We start from the raw sequence: 15,848 nt of genomic DNA on the forward strand, positions 1-15,848 counted from the left end.
GCCCGGTCACCTTGTGTGCCCCCCTCCACTGGTCCCAACACCTCCTAACAGTCTAGGCAGACACTCCTCTCTACTTGTGGTCTGTAGCGGGTGTCCTAGGCCTGGTCATCTTGGGTGGCCTCACACATCCACTAGTCCCAACACTTCCTAATAGTCTGGTCCGAACGGCCCTGGTGGGGGACAATTCATGGATACGACTATCCAGCTTCTCACATCCCAATAATGCGCCCCTCTCAGACTCTGGTAACTGGTGAAATCTCTTTGATTGCATTACAGATGTCTAGCGAACCCTCCTATGGAGCCTCAGCCCTGCACTGTGTGCATCTGGACATGTTTCTTCATGTCAAGCATTTGACCTAAAGTTACCTTGGGAAAGTTACATATATTTATATCAAAAGAAATGTAAATACATTCACTCCCTTCGAGAAGTCAGCGGCAGCAGGGAGCTTAGGAGGAAAAGGTCAGCAAGGGGTGTAATTTTATGGTACATTGATCCTTTAGGACTAGCATTCTTCTGACCAAGGACTCCTCAGTGACCTTTAATCAAACGCGGGAAAATCGATTCTTTTCAGCTATCAGATTTAATAGGCATGTTAAATTTGAAATTGATATATGCTAATGACTGCTTTAATTATGAAAGCATTTTTGAAGAATATCTATTCAGCTCGCCGCGTGTTTATGATGCCACGAGGCACTGCAGTGCTATGTTGCAACTTGATTCTTAATGGTTGATGTATTCTGGTGGCTCACTGACCAAATACACAAAGAAAACAGTCAAGATTTGCTTCCTAAATGGGTCTCGTTCTGTTGATCAGAATGAGGGCCTTTCTGTATCGGAGCGGCTCATCCTTACATGTCGCATAGGCAGCTGTTCACACACGTCCGTCAATGCGAGCAGCACTAACATGACCTACACTAACAAGTGCGCTGATACCACGTGAAGATACATTCACACAGCACAATCCCACACAGATCTTCCCACTTGGATTCCGCCTTTAATATCTGTGGCAGAAGCCTACAGCTACGGACCAGAGGATTGGGGGAGATTTTTGCATTGCGAGACGCACAAATATGAACCGCATTCTTTTGAATGGAGTCATTTCCACAAGTGATGTATGTTCTAACTTTTCGTGTTGCTTGGAATGCATCATCCATTAATTTCAATGGGACCTTTAATGTCCTGCATGCCGTGCGATGAGCATGTGAGTGCGATGTGAAGTTTCCCATTGAAATCAATGGGAAACACTTCTGATCCGCTATCGCGCAGGAAACTGACACGAGGGGATCGCAACTTCAGCGAAGCGAGGCATCCGCGGGTACATCGCTCGTTCCCGAGCGCAATATCGGGCTGTGTTTCATGGCCCAATATTGTGTTCGCCCGTGTGTAGGAAGCCAAGGCCACGTATTTTGCTGCGGGTTCACATGAGCGTTTAGCCCTGTGAATTGGCAAGACCCAAGTCTGGAAGTTCCAATATGATTTGCACAGATACATTTATAGGGTGAATCCGGATGTGAGTCTATGGAAAACCTGCAGCAGCAATCCGTGGATCAGGGCGGTGTCAAGCTGGTGACAAAATCACGCGAGAAAACGCATGTTTGTGTGACCCGGGCTTTTCAGTGGTTTCCTTCACATTAGTGATGTTTTTACTCATGCGTTGTGAGAAAAAAAAATGTCAGCCCGCTCTGCTTCTGTGCTGCGCTATTCTTTATCTCCCATGTTTCCCTATGGAGCCTCCTTGTTTATCGCATCGCAAAGCACCAACTTGCAATTTTCGTGCGATGCAATGCGTTTTGACTTTCCTATTGACTTCCCCGATAAAAAAATCATGTGATTTCTTTGTGGGCGGCGGTGACGTGTGGCGAGATTATTCTCAAGAAAAAGCATCGCTGATGCCCAAAAATCGCGGGAACAAAGCTGCTATATTGTCACGAGAAAATCGGGCGTTATCACAATCACCCGTGTGAAACGGGCCTGAGTCGCAGGTGTCTGCTATGGTTTTCAGAGGCGGAATTCAGGCGCAACAATCCGCTGAGGCTTGTGCTGTGAGAGTGCACTCTGCTAGTGTCCTGCTACATTCTGCTAGTGTCCCGCTACACTCTGCTAGTGTCCCGCTACACTCTCACAGGGAAACTTGCTAGAAGCAGATCATTAGCAGATTTATTTTCAAAAGTCCTATTAGGTTAGTCTGCAATTATGCGCCTGTAATAGTGGCAAGTGTCCTCGTATGACCTCAGTCTGCCGCCCGCACCGCAGCATCATGGGGATCTATAATGCTGGCAGTTTGGGTTAGCAGACCCTCTGTTAGGCCAGGGCTCATGTTGTGGCCACATAAATGTGCCTGTAATATGCTCATGTGAAATCAGCCTTAAAGGGATTGTTCCCAAGTTTTACTACTGATGATCTGTTCTCAGGATAGGTCTTCACAACTTGATTGGCGGAGACCACCAATTAGGATCTTCGTTGGTACCGCTGACAGCACTGGAAGCAGATGGTACGGTCCATGTTGTAGAGGCCCAGTTTGGTACTGCATGCACAGCTGCCATTTAATTAAATGGAAGCTTACCTGTAGTACCAAACCATACCACTGCAATACGGATAGTGCTATCTGCTTACTGTGCTGTATGCACTGACAGCGGCCCAATGATCAGCTGATCAGTATGCCTTCCGAATGGTGAACCCCGCTGATCAACTACCTATCCTGAGATAGAGATCAGGCACAGAGTTCCCTCTGCATGTCGGCCTCATCGCCGCTCCCCGGCTTCCTCCAGATGCATGTGTCTTCTCGCTTCCTCTGGGGTATTGAAGAGCAGGGATCTGTTGCCATCTTGGACCCGGAGGTCTGCTGGGTATAGCAGCTGAAAGCGGGTGTTTCTTTCATGCAGGATTTAACGTATCGGGGTAAACAGCTTACGTTTTTGTGACACAGCCACCGAAATAAATTAATTACCTGAAAGCGCTGCGGGATAAGTTGGCGCTATACAAATAACAAGTCACTTTCCCCTTTCTAAAACAGAACAGGGAAATGGAATTGTGACTAAAAGCCGTAACACAATTGTGAAGGGTCCTAAGTGAAATCCATAAGCAGTGAATGCCAGGGAGTTGGGTTCCGGGTAACTGGAAGTCCCCGAAAATACCCGCAACCCCTGTCTCTACCTACTTGCCCCCCTTGGCTAGGCCCTAGGGCGACAACTGGGCAACAGACTAGCAGGGAGTCAGACTAGCAGACAAATACAGGTAGACACACAAACACAAAGGCAGGTCAGGCAATCCGGGTTGGCAACAAGAGAGAACGAGGTACAAGGGGTCAAAGTCAGGTCCGAAGCAAGCAAGTCAAAACAGGGAATCAAATGCAGGTAACCCGGGTGTAGCTGGAGACCAAACATACACTGGTAATGCCTGGAGGAAACTGAGCAGTTTACATGCTTTCAGAACTCCTGTCCCAGCAGCTGATTGGGGTGGGGAGCCTGACAGCAGCAGGATCGGGGCTCTTCTGCACCGCACCCCCGCAGCCCAGGTAATAGGACCGGTAGTGTGGGCACGGAGACCCTCAGAGCCGCCGGACCTGACAGTTAATGCTTGAACCAAGACAAGCCAGACCAAAATAACAAAAAGACTCTCCGACCACTGCTACAATTATTAGGTCGGGGAGTTGACATGTTCTGGTCATACTACCCGAAATATTTAGAGACCCACACTATGTTTAAGTTGCTCTAAATAAGTATAGAGTACAACCGGACCTCAAGGAGGCTGTACCTCCTTGAGCCGTTCCTATTCTTGGGCCGCACATCCAAAAGCACAAGAAAATTAGTAGAAATATTTCCTCAAGAATGTGACATTCATAAATAATAGCCCATTTAGGCCGACTGCACATGGACGGAAATCCTGTGGCGATATTCTGTGCGGACTTTCCACCATTGCCCGCTGCCATAGGATTGCATTGGTTTATGTGATCCTATGCAGACAAACGCGATTATGATCGCAGAAGACTTGCGCAATAACAAAATCGCGGCATGTACTATTTCAGTGCAAACTTCGCACATGCTCACACACCATTGCTGACGCGCCGGGTCTGCACTGCATGTGCGGCTGTGCGCCAGCTGGCACATCCACAGAGCAGAGTGAAGATGCTGGACAGGTAAGCCGCAGGTCACCGCAGGGGCGGAGGGTCGCATCCCACTGCGAGAATCTGATCTGGCCGGCTGCATTCGGCACAGATTTCATCAAAGCACAATCTTCAAGCGCAATGATGTAAGGGATACGTATATAGAGGGTCTGGCCACCAACGCCTCGAATAGGAAAGACTGTACAAATTACGATCCTGCTGACAAACGATGACTTAAGAAAAGCTCTTATAGTCGTCATTTACTGCTTTATTAGAGGCCATTTATTTCCTCGTCCCACAAGACGCTCCACGGAAGGCACAGGCCGCTGGTTTTATGTGGCATGGTCGATTGGGTATATACACAGCTCTTACCTCGTGTGATAGGGCTTGTCCACATTGGCATTCAGTCTGCGTTCAGCTCTTCATTTTTCTGTTTTTGGAGCAGAGAGATGAAATTAAAATGCAGTCAGCAGCACAATTTGGGGAAGGGGGGGGGGACAAAACCATAAAATTCTGATTATTTCTGGCTGCTCCAAAAACGGAACAGAAAGATAGAAAGCCTGAACACAGGTGTGAATAAGCCCTAGCTGGATCTACCAGCTAGCTGTTGTACAGATCAGCTGCTCCTCAGAATACCCGCTGCCTGCCAGCTCAGCCACGCATGGGCTTTAGGTTCGCACAGGTTTTGGGAGTTGACACTCTTGTAGAGCAAAGAGGTTCTGGTACCACAATAGCTGATTTTCCCAATCAAATGGAGAAGGGCATTCAATAGTAGGTTCTCTCACTATTTCAGTTTTTGAGTCAGATCCTATTTCTTCAGTACCTGACTCTGTTGAAGAAGAAGGTTGGGCTAGACAGATCTTTAGACGATTCCGGCGTTCTACTTAAATTCTTTCTTCTGGATGAGCTATATGATATAGTCCTTTTTCATGGGGGATAATAGTGATGACAGTATAGGGCTGAAGTTCCCATCTTGTATTCAATTTTCCTGGGCGGTGTTCCTTGCGTAGCTATACTTATCTCCTACTTGTAGGTCTAATGCATGAGCATTTTTATTAAAGTCTCTAGCTTGTTTCTCTCTTACTGCAATGAGACGTGTATCAACGATTTCTTGAGCTTCTCTTAAGCGTTGCTGGTGATCTTGAATCCATTCTGTCTTGGGTAAAGGTTTGGTATCGTCAGAGACTTGAATTCCTAATCTGAGATCTGCGGGCAATTTTCCTTGACGGCCAAACATAAGATAGTAAGGGGTATATCCTGTGGAACAATGTGGGGTATTGTTATAGTGTAGATGAGTTCTGGCCATAATGTGGGCCAATGAGCTTTTTGCTTGGGTGGAATGGTCCTTAATAATTCGAGGACCATTTGGTTTGCTTTCTCACATAGCCCATTTCCTTGTGGATGGTATGCAGTTGTTCTGAGTTACTTGTAGTCGTACGTTTCCCATAATTCTTGCAACAACTGAGATTCAAATGCGGGTCCTCTGTCAGAAAATATACTATCCAGACATCCATAATTCATGATAAAGTGTTTCCAAACAATGGCTGCTGTAGTCAAGTCTCTTACCGGTACTGCAACAGTGAACTTGGTATAATGGTCAATGGGAGTGAGCACATAACTAAACTCGGACTCACTGGTTTCAATTTTTAAATGATCAATGGCTAGAAGTTCAAGTGGTTTAGCGGAAACAATTGGATGCAAAACAGCTTTTTGGTCATTTTTGGTTTTCCTGTGAGTTTCACAAGCTGTACATTCTTGGCACCACTTTTCTATGTCATTACGCATTTCTATCCAATAAAGCGTTGTCTGATTATTGCTTCTGTCTTATGTACTCCAAAGTGGCCAGATTGATCATTATATGCAAGTAGAACTTGATTAGCATCTCTGCGTGGGATTAAGCTTTGATGTAAGCGATTTCCAGAGGCTGGATCAATAGAACTTCTGGAAATTAGATTATTCTTTTCCTTTGTCTACATGGCATTGTATTTCAGGATCTGTGGATTTATGTAGGATTCCTTTAGGGATGGCTCCTGTCAACAAACGTTCTGCTGTCCTGCTGCAGTAGAAACCATCTCTGTAGAGTGTCTGTAGTTTCTGGTGAGGAATTAGAGATAGTAGATACAGTTTGACAATTTTGTTGAGCTTGATGAATGGTGAAGTCAGGCATTTCAAGTTCCTCCCATATGTCATCTTCAGGGAAATAATCAATTGTTTCTGGTAACCTAGAGAGAGTGTCAGCATTGGTATTACTCTTTCCTGTATGATATTTCACCTTGAAATTGAAGTTTGCTAATCTTGAGAGCCATCTTTGCCCGCAACCCCTGTCCCTACCTACTTGCCCCCCTGGGCTAGGCCCCAGCGCAAAGACTGGGCTACAGTCCCTATACTCACTAGGAAAGCGGGGCAGGGAGTCAGACTTACAAACATATACAGAGACAAACAAACACAGAGGAAAGTCAAGAAGTCCATGTCGGCAACAGGAGAATACGCGGTACTAGGGATCAGGCGAAGGCGAAGTCAGGGTCAAAAGTAATACGTCAAAACAGAGAATCAGGCAAGTGCAAAGGACACGAGTGTAGCAGGAGACCAAACTAACACTGGCAAAAGCTGGAAGGAACAGAGGCGTTTAAATGCTGTCAGAACTCCCACCCCAACTGCTGATTGGGGCATGGAGCCTGACAGCAGCAAGTCAATCACCGAGGCACTGGGGAAACTGCCCCCAGCCTATCTGGAGAGAGCTAGACCAAGGACGTGTGCCTGGTCATCTTAGTGACGGAGACGTGGTGCGGGGAGGCACCCGCCGTGTCCTTAGTAACCCGGCAGCGAGTAGGATTCCGGCGGCCAGGGGAGGTCGCCAGAACCGGGGCTCCCCTGCGCCGCACCGCTGCAGTCCAGGTAATAGAGCCGGTAGTGCGGGCACAGCAGCCCCATGAGCTGCCAGTCCTGACAGTACCCCCTCTTCTACGGGGGACACCGGACCCCCACATTCAGGAACAGATGGACCAACCGTGGTGCATGCACCTCCCTTACGGGAATCCATGTTCAGTCCTCTGGACCAAAACCCTTCCAATGTACCAAGTACTGTAATGAACCTCTAACTCGCCGGGCATCAATTAGTCTTTCCACCTCGTACTCCAGTTCCCCCTGTACCAGTAAAGGAGAGGGTGGGTTCCGGGAGGGCAGAACTGGAATCACGTACCTCTTAAGCAAGGCCTTGTGAAAAACATCATGAATCTTCCACAATTGAGGGAGGGACAATCTGTAAACCACCAGGTTAACAACCTGCGAGACGGTAAATGGACCAATGAACTGAGGGGCAATTTTTAGCGATAGAACCTTAAAGGGGTTGTCCCGCGCCGAAACGGTTTTTGTTTTTTTTTCAACCCCCCCCCCCGTTCGGCGCGAGACAACCCCGATGCAGGGGTTAAAAAAGAACACCGGACAGCGCTTACCTTAATCCCCGTGCTCCGGTGACTTCTTACTTACCCGGTGAAGATGGCCGCCGGGATCTTCTACCTCCGTGGACCGCAGCTCTTCTGTGCGGTCCATTGCCGATTCCAGCCTCCTGATTGGCTGGAATCGGCACGTGACGGGGCGGAGCTACACGGAGCTACACCGAGCCCCATTGAGAAGAGCAGAAGGCCCGGACTGCGCAAGCGCGTCTAATTTGGCCATTAGACGGCGAAAATTAGACGGCAACCATGGAGACAAGGACGCCAGTAACGGAGCAGGTAAGTGAATAACTTTTGATAACTTCTGTATGGCTCATAATTAATGCACAATGTACATTACAAAGTGCATTAATATGGCCATACAGAAGTGTATAGACCCACTTGCTGCCGCGGGACAACCCCTTTAAGCTTCAAGTTCTTAGAAGAGAGTAAGACCTGCTCCCCAACCACAAACGGTGCAGAGATAGCACAACTTTTATTAGCCTGCCCAAGTAGTCTCTCCTGGGAACCCTGAAGGTTCTTACGAACCTGGGCCCACACTGTGCACAGTTCTTCCGTAGATGTATCAGCCGAAGGAGTGTCCGATGCAGAAGGAGTAAAAAATATAAACCGAGGATGAAACCCATAGTTACAGAAAAACGGCGAGACTTAGGAAGACGAGTTAATATGGTTATTGATGGCGAATTCGGTGAGAGGTAAATAGTTTGCCCACTGAACTGATTATCAGAAACGAAAAGTCGCAGGTACTGGATCAATTCTTGATTCATGCGTTCAGTTTGTCCGTTGGACTCAGGATGGAAGGCAGATGAAAAAAACAAATTTACATTTAGGTTTTTACAGAAAGCCTGCCAGAAGCGGGCGATGAACTGTACCCCTTTATCAGAGACAATATCCTCCAGAACCCCAAGTAGCCGAACAACCTCCTTGATAAATATTTCTGATAAACATTTGGCGATAGGCTACTTGCAAAGAGGAACCAAATGAGACATCTTGGTGAAATGGTCAACTATAACCCAAATGACCGTGTTCCCAAGTGAGGGAGGCAAATCAGTTATGAAGTCCATGGACAGATGGGACCATGGCCTGGAAGGAATGGGCAAGGGAAGAAGAGGACCTTCATGATGTCTCCTAAGACTCTTCCCCCTGGCACAAACCGGGCATGCCGTCACAAATGCGTGGACTTCTCTAGCCATATGAGGCCACCAATAAATTCTGAAAGAAGTTCCTGAGTCCCCTTTATACCAGGGTGACCAGCTAGTACTGAAGCATGTGTCTCTTCCAACACCTTCAACCTCAGTGGCAATGGAACAAAAAGTTTGCCTTCTAGAAGGGCTTCATGGGCAGATTGCTGGGCAGCATGTATCAGAGGTGGAAGGTCAGAGGAGACAGCAGCGAGAACCACTCCAGGGGAGAGAATAGTCTCAGGCTCAGATTCAGTAGGTTCCGGGGCACCAAAACTCCTAGGCAAGGCATCCACCTTGATGTTTTTCGAGGCGGGTGGTAAGTAACTAAAAAGTTGAAGCGTGAAAAGAACAAGGCCCAGCAGGCTGGCCGAGCATTCAGCCTTTTAGCCGAGTCTAAATAAATGAGATTTTTATGGTCGGTGAGTATGGTGATCTGTTGGTGTTCTCCCTCCAAAAAATGCCTCCTTCCCTCAAACGCCCAGTTAACAGCAAGTAATTCTCGGTTGCCAATATCGTTAATTTTGTTCTGTAGACGAGAATTTCTGGGAAAAGTAGGCACATGGTCTGAGATTCGTGAGCGTGGAGGGACCCTGAGACAGTACCACCCCAACACCAACTCTGAGGCATCTACCTCCACCACAAATGGATAGGATACGTCAGGTTGGATGAGGAAAGGTGCCGAGGAGAAGGCAGTCTTCAAGAAGGAGAGAGCCGCAAGCGCATCAGGAGACCAGGTACTCACATCAGCCCCTTTTCTAGTGAGATCCGTTAAAGGCTTAGCCACCACTAAGAAGTTCTTAATAAATTTACGGTAGTAATTACCGAACCCCAGAAAATGCTGTAACGCCTTTAAAGTGACTGGCTGAGCCTATTCAGTGATGGCTTTCACTTTAACAGGATCCATCTAAATGTCACAAGGTGTAATTATATATCCCAAAAAGGATATTTTCTGGATGCAAAAAACACATTTTTCAAACTTAGCGAATAACTGGTTTGCCCTAAGCCAAGTCAGTACGGTTTGTAAATAGGCACAGTGAGTTTCCCAGTCAGAGGAAAAGATCAGGATGTCATCCAGGTAAACCACCACAAAGACACCCATGATATCCTGGAAAATAGCATTCATGAACCCTTCAAAAACTGCAGGGGCATTACATAAGCCAAATGGCATAACGAGGTATTCAAAGTCCCCAAGCTGTGTATCAAAGACCGTTTTCCACTCAACCCCTTCTCGTATACGAAATAGGTTATAGGCTCCCCTCAAGTCAAGTTTGGAGAACCACTGGGCCCCGGAAACCTGATTGAGGAGGTCGGGGATGACAGGAAGCGCGTACTGGTTTCTGATGGTTATTTTGTTGAGATCCCTTTGAGGGTCAGATGTGCCCCCTGGCCAAACAGTCCTGAATATAGTCCTTCATGGACTCTCTCTCCGGGACAGTTACGCTGTAGATCCTACCTTTAGAAAGTTTGGCACCTGGGACCAGATCAATCTTACAATCAAATTCCCTATGGGGAGGCAAAACTTAGATAACTGTTTGGAAAACACGTCCGAAAATTCTGAGATGTATTCCGGCAACTCAATACCCTCCAACACAGAGGTATCTAAGTTCACCGGACTCATGTGACTGGTACACCGGGAGCCCCATTTGACCAATTCCTGATTGTCCCAATTGATATCAGGATTGTGTTCCCTTAACCAAGGGAGTCTTAAGACTACGTCCACGGGCAAATCTTTCATGATGAGAAATGTGCAAGACTCGACATGCAGGGCTCCCACAGTACATGTTAACTCCGGGGTAACAAGTTTGATGAGGCCAGCTCGCAATGGAGTGGAGTCTACTCCAGAAACCTGTATAGGAGGATCTATACATAGCAGGGAACGAGATATCTGAGCCACAAAATCAAAATTAACAAAAATGGCTGCAGCCCTGGAATCAACAAAGGCTTGCCCTGCACGGAAGAAAGAACAAAATTCTAAGATGCGGGGTAAGAGCATTTTAGACACAACAAGGAGTACCTTAGCTCCTAGACAGTCCTCATGACAACTGTCTAGGAGTGGAAGTTTTCCTGCCATGGCTTCTTCCCACAAGTAGCGATCTGATGACCAGACTCTCCACAGTACAAACAGAGGTTTTTCCTTAGATGATATTCCCTTTGCTGTCTAGGTGACATCATTTCCATGGGTTCAGCGGAGGAAGGTGAAATGGTCTGGTTACTAGAGGAGGTGACTGGACGGACCAGGCTGGTCCTGGTGGATTGTCTGGCCCTCAGTCGCCGATCCGCTCAAATTGCTAGTGACATTGCTTGTTCCAGGCTTAGGCTTGGGATGCATGACCAACAGAACCACAAGGCTTTCGGATAGGCCGGTTAGGAACAAGTCCTTGAGGGCTGAGTCGTTCCACCCTGATTCCGTGCAGTATTACCTGAACTGAGCGCAGTAGTTCTCTGCCACTTTCCGACCCTGGCGCAAGGATAATAGGTTAGAGACGGCATAAGCAGCCCGGTCAAGTTCGTCATAAATTTGACCTAGAGTTGTGAAAAAGGCGTCTAGAGACTGTCGTGTGGGAGAGTGAGCAGGTAAAGAGAAGGCCCAATTTTGAGGGTCTCCTCTCAGGCAGTAATCACAATTCCCACTTTGTGGTACTCCGTGCCTGAAGAGTGGGTCCGAAGATCAAAGTACAGCCTGCAACCTTTCCTGAAGGCAAAAAACTGACTTCTGTCCCCAGAAAAATAATCTGGTAGCATAGCCCGAGGCTCCGACACATTCACCGGAGCGGTGGGAGGCTGAATCAGTGCCGTAGACATTGCCTGTTCTTTTCGCTGCAGGCGGATGGTTAGGTCCTGAATCAGGTTTGTCAGGGCCTGGACTTGGTTTGCTAAGGCTGCCACGACCTCCATGGAAGGGGTCAATGTAGTCGTCAGAGACAAAAGTCTGACCTCTTTTGGGCCAGTGTTACTGTCAAGGTGTCAGGGAAATTTCTGCGTACAGCACCAATCAGGCCCACCCCAGGCCCACCCCAAGAAGAGACACCACACACGGAGGTCTGGTATAGTTCCTCACACGGGGACATGACTGCGCACTTTATTACAGATTACATGGGATCTTATACCCTTTGGTCTCATCACTAGGAATGGGTGATGGGCTCATTGGCTCAAATTCACCGCATAACCATATATGGGAAGTCCGGATTTCCGGCTGAGGCACTGAAAGTTATATACGTAGTTGAACAGTCGTTATCTAGATATGGCGCTTCTGGGAAAACAGCCAAGCACACGGCCTTCGTGTCTGGTTCTGTATCATCTCTGAATTTCTGGACACATCTCTCTCAGCTTTGCAAAGCCTTGGAATATCTGATGTAAGGCGACAGATTAAGTTTTTCTCATTTTAGAATTGAATAGAACTTGCATATAGGTATAAAAGCATAAAAAACATATGGCAATATATACATATACCCTCACAAAGGGACTGGGGTACTGGTAGTCCCTATAAGCTGCCCGCAACCCTTGTCCCTACCACTTGCCCCCCTGGACGAGGCCTCAGGGCGACAACTGGATTACGGTCCCTATACTCATTATGGAAGCGGGACAAGGGGTCAGACTTACAAACAGATACAGAGACAAACAAACAAAGAGGCAAGTCAGGAAGTCCAGGTCGGCAACAGGAGAATACGCGGTACTGGGGATCAGGCGAAGGCGAAGTCAGGGTCAGAAGCAATACGTCAAAACAGAGAATCAGGCAAGTGCCAAGGATGTGAGTGTAGCAGGAGACCAAACTAACACTGGCAAAAGCTGGAAGGAACAGAGGCATTTAAATGCTGTCAGAACTGACAGCTGATTGGGGCGAGGAGCCTGACAGCAGCAAGTCAATCACCGAGGCACTGGGGAAACCGCCCCCCGCCTAGCTGGAGAGAGTGAGACCAAGGACATGTGCCTGGTCATCATAGTGAAAGGGACGCGGCATGTGGTGGCACGCACCGCATCCTTAGTAACCCGGCGGCGGGTAGGATTCCGGCGGCCAGGGGAGGTCACCAGAACTGGGGCTTCCCTGCGCTGCACTGCTGCAGTCTGGGTAATAGAGCTGGCGATGTGGGCACAGCGGCGCCACGAGCTGCCGGTCCTGACACAGTGAAGGTTACAGCAGCTAAATAATCTTTGAACTTTTCGGTAACTGCCCAAACTAGTGCAAAGAACTCCAGCCTGAAGGAACTGTAATTTTGGTCATTCTTCTCTGAACGTTTGCGTGAACGGTTAGCATACGCAACTACTCTTTCCTTGCTTTCTTGTATGTGGCTAAGCACTGCGCCTAAACCTTTGAAGCTGGCATCTGTATACAAATAGGAGCGCATAATCTGGATAAACAAGTATAGGAGGGGGGAGGTAATCTTTCCTTTAATTTTGAAATGCTTGCCCTTGTTCAATTTCCCAATGTATCTGAAGCGGTCTTTTGTGCATTTCCTTAGCGTGCCCTCATAAAACCTCTTGGAGAGGGGCAGCTATTTGCGCAAATTTGGGAATTGATTTCCTATAGTACCCCACAAATCCTAGGAAGCTTCTAATGTAAGGCTTGAGGGACAGTTAGGAGGGAAAGCCTCATGGGATCTGGGAGCTTTATGTACATGATGGATGAATGATATGTCACCTTCTATGGAGCCTCATGGGATCTGGGAGCTTTATGTACATGATGGATGGATGGTATGTCACCTTCTATGGAGCCTCATAGGATCTTGGAGCTTTATGTACATGATGGATGGGTGATATGTCACCTTCTATGGAGCCTCATGGGATCTGGGAGCTTTATGTACATGATGGATGGATGATATGTCACCTTCTATGGAGCCTCATGGGATCTGGGAGCTTTATGTACATGATGGATGGATGATATGTCACCTTCTATGGAGGAGATTTTCTGGTTAACCATGATATGTTACAAAGGTCATTACTGGGTCAGATGAGATGGCAGAGAGTGAGTTCTGCCCAGTGATGGACTGGTTGGCAGCAGCAGATGATTGGCTGAAGAAAAATGGCGGGAAATGCCTGTGGTTGTCAGGCAGAATCTGGTGGCCTGACAGTGGCTGGTGATTGGTCCAGAGAAACAAGCTGAGAGGAGCAGCAGTGAGATATGGAGGTGCAGAGATGTGGGCCATCATCATCTGGAAAGGAAGCAGCATCCCGCCCACTCTCCCTTAGGTTTGTCGCGGTGTAGTTAATGGGGACTGTCGCCCGCATTAGGCGGGTGGGCAGGTAAACTTGGGGAGAGTTTGGTGGTGGTAAACTCGTGTCTGTAAGACAGAGTTTACATGAACTGTTATGGTTATTGATTGGTTAATAAACTTGGGTCTGTACCAGAATTTACAGCAAGTGTTATGGTTATTATTGGTTACATTTCTCCCCAATGTTTGTAACCCCGTTAATAAACACCGCGGCCTTATTTATCCAAAATTGGTGTCTGTGTCGGTTATTTATAAGAGTTTGGTAAGGTTTTATAAAAAAGCGTAAGATCCCATGTCTTTTACTGTTTTGGGGGTAGGAAAGTTATGAACTGCATCTACTTTATCAGGGTCTGGGTATACTCCAGCACTAACAATGTGTCAGAGATAGCGTACTCTGGTTTGAAGCAAATGGCATTTGGAAGGCTTGATTTTTAGGCCATGGTCTATGAGGATTCGGAACACTACTCTGAGCTGTTGGTGATGCTCTTCATAATTTTTGGAATAGTCTATGACGTCATCTAGATAAAGTAGCACGGATTTGAAATTTCTGTGACCTAGACATCTCTCCATAAGGCGTTAAAATGTGCATGGGGCGTTGCAGAGACCAAAGAGCATACAATTGAATTCGAACAACCCCATGGGAATGGTGAATGCAGTTTTTTCTCCATCTAGCTCACTCATGGGAACCTGCCAATAACCACGGGTCAAATCTAAGGTGGAAAAGTAAGCGGCAGTATCTAGGGCAGTTAAAGGCACTTCAATACGGGGCAACGGATAAGTGTCTTTGTGAGTGACTCTATTGAGCTTGTGGTAATCTACGCAGAAACGGATGCCTCCATCTTTCTTTTTGACTAAGACAATTGGAGCAGCCCAGGGACTATGACTCTCTCTAATAATTTGATTATCTTTCATCTCTCAGATCATGTTTTTTACTTGCTGATAGGAGGAAGGAGGGATAGGTCTATATCTTTATTGGTGCATGACCATCAGTTGAGATAGAATGACATATGTCCCTGACTTTGCTAAAGTCCATACTATGCTGGCTGAAGGTATTTTGTTTCTCCACTGCTATGTCTCTTACTCATTGTATCTGGTCAGTAGAGGTCTGTGTATCCCCAATGTGAAGGTCAGTCAGCCAGGGAGGGAACTTAGTAGTATCTGGCTAAGTGGACTGTGCCCCCTGGTGGACGCTATCAGTCTCTTTTTCTAGCACATCGTCAGGTAAAAGTAGGGATACCTGAGCTACGGCCGTGTACTTCTTTAATTGTATAGGGACATTCCCAATATTAATCAAGCGGACCAGCCCTTTATTGTCTTTAACAGTGACCAGGCTCCAGCCAGCCATCAAGAATGTGTGACCATCAATCGGTATAAGCTCAATGAATGCCTCATACTCGTGACCACATAGACCTGGACATGTTTGGCACCGTAGCACAAACTAGGACCGATCTAATATGTTTTATAAGGGCTCTACCCACATGACTCTGCGGGTTAGTGAGCCTTTGCTTAGCTATAAGCACCTTGATAGCTGTCTTTAGTACAGCTCACTGAGCCTGGGATGACTCTGAAGAGCCTCCAGCATTTCTGCATAGCAGTTCCTGAGGATATTCAGGATTATGATTGGTGAATTCTTATCTGGCACATCTACCATCAGAATTCCTTGACGGTATAATTCAGCTTTGCCAGCTCTGACGGTGGATTCCCAGTACCCAACTATTGGTACAGGTAAACCATTACTCGCTACAACATTAGTCATCTGCTTGGGCAAACAGCTGAAGACTTCAGGGGACCAGTACTTTTCAAAGTCACATTTTTTAATTGTAGTCACCTGTGATCCCGTATCAAGCAAGGCAGGCAATGGCATACCGTCCACATATAGTGTTATCTCCGGATGGGGGGGGG

General features: G+C 47.2%; 1 protein-coding gene across 1 annotated transcript in view; it reads left to right on the top strand.

The window, feature by feature from the left end:
- The first annotated feature begins 428 nt into the window (after positions 1–428).
- Positions 429–15,848, top strand: part of LOC136578919 (telethonin-like) — a 54,805-nt gene continuing 39,385 nt past the window's right edge. Inside the window, exon 1 of the mRNA XM_066579109.1 lies at positions 429–460. The gene's annotated coding sequence lies outside the window, so the exon portion shown is untranslated. The remainder of the gene's footprint in view (positions 461–15,848) is intronic.

This window comes from Eleutherodactylus coqui, chromosome 9 (assembly GCF_035609145.1).
Source record: "Eleutherodactylus coqui strain aEleCoq1 chromosome 9, aEleCoq1.hap1, whole genome shotgun sequence".
NCBI classification, from domain to species: domain Eukaryota; kingdom Metazoa; phylum Chordata; class Amphibia; order Anura; family Eleutherodactylidae; genus Eleutherodactylus; species Eleutherodactylus coqui.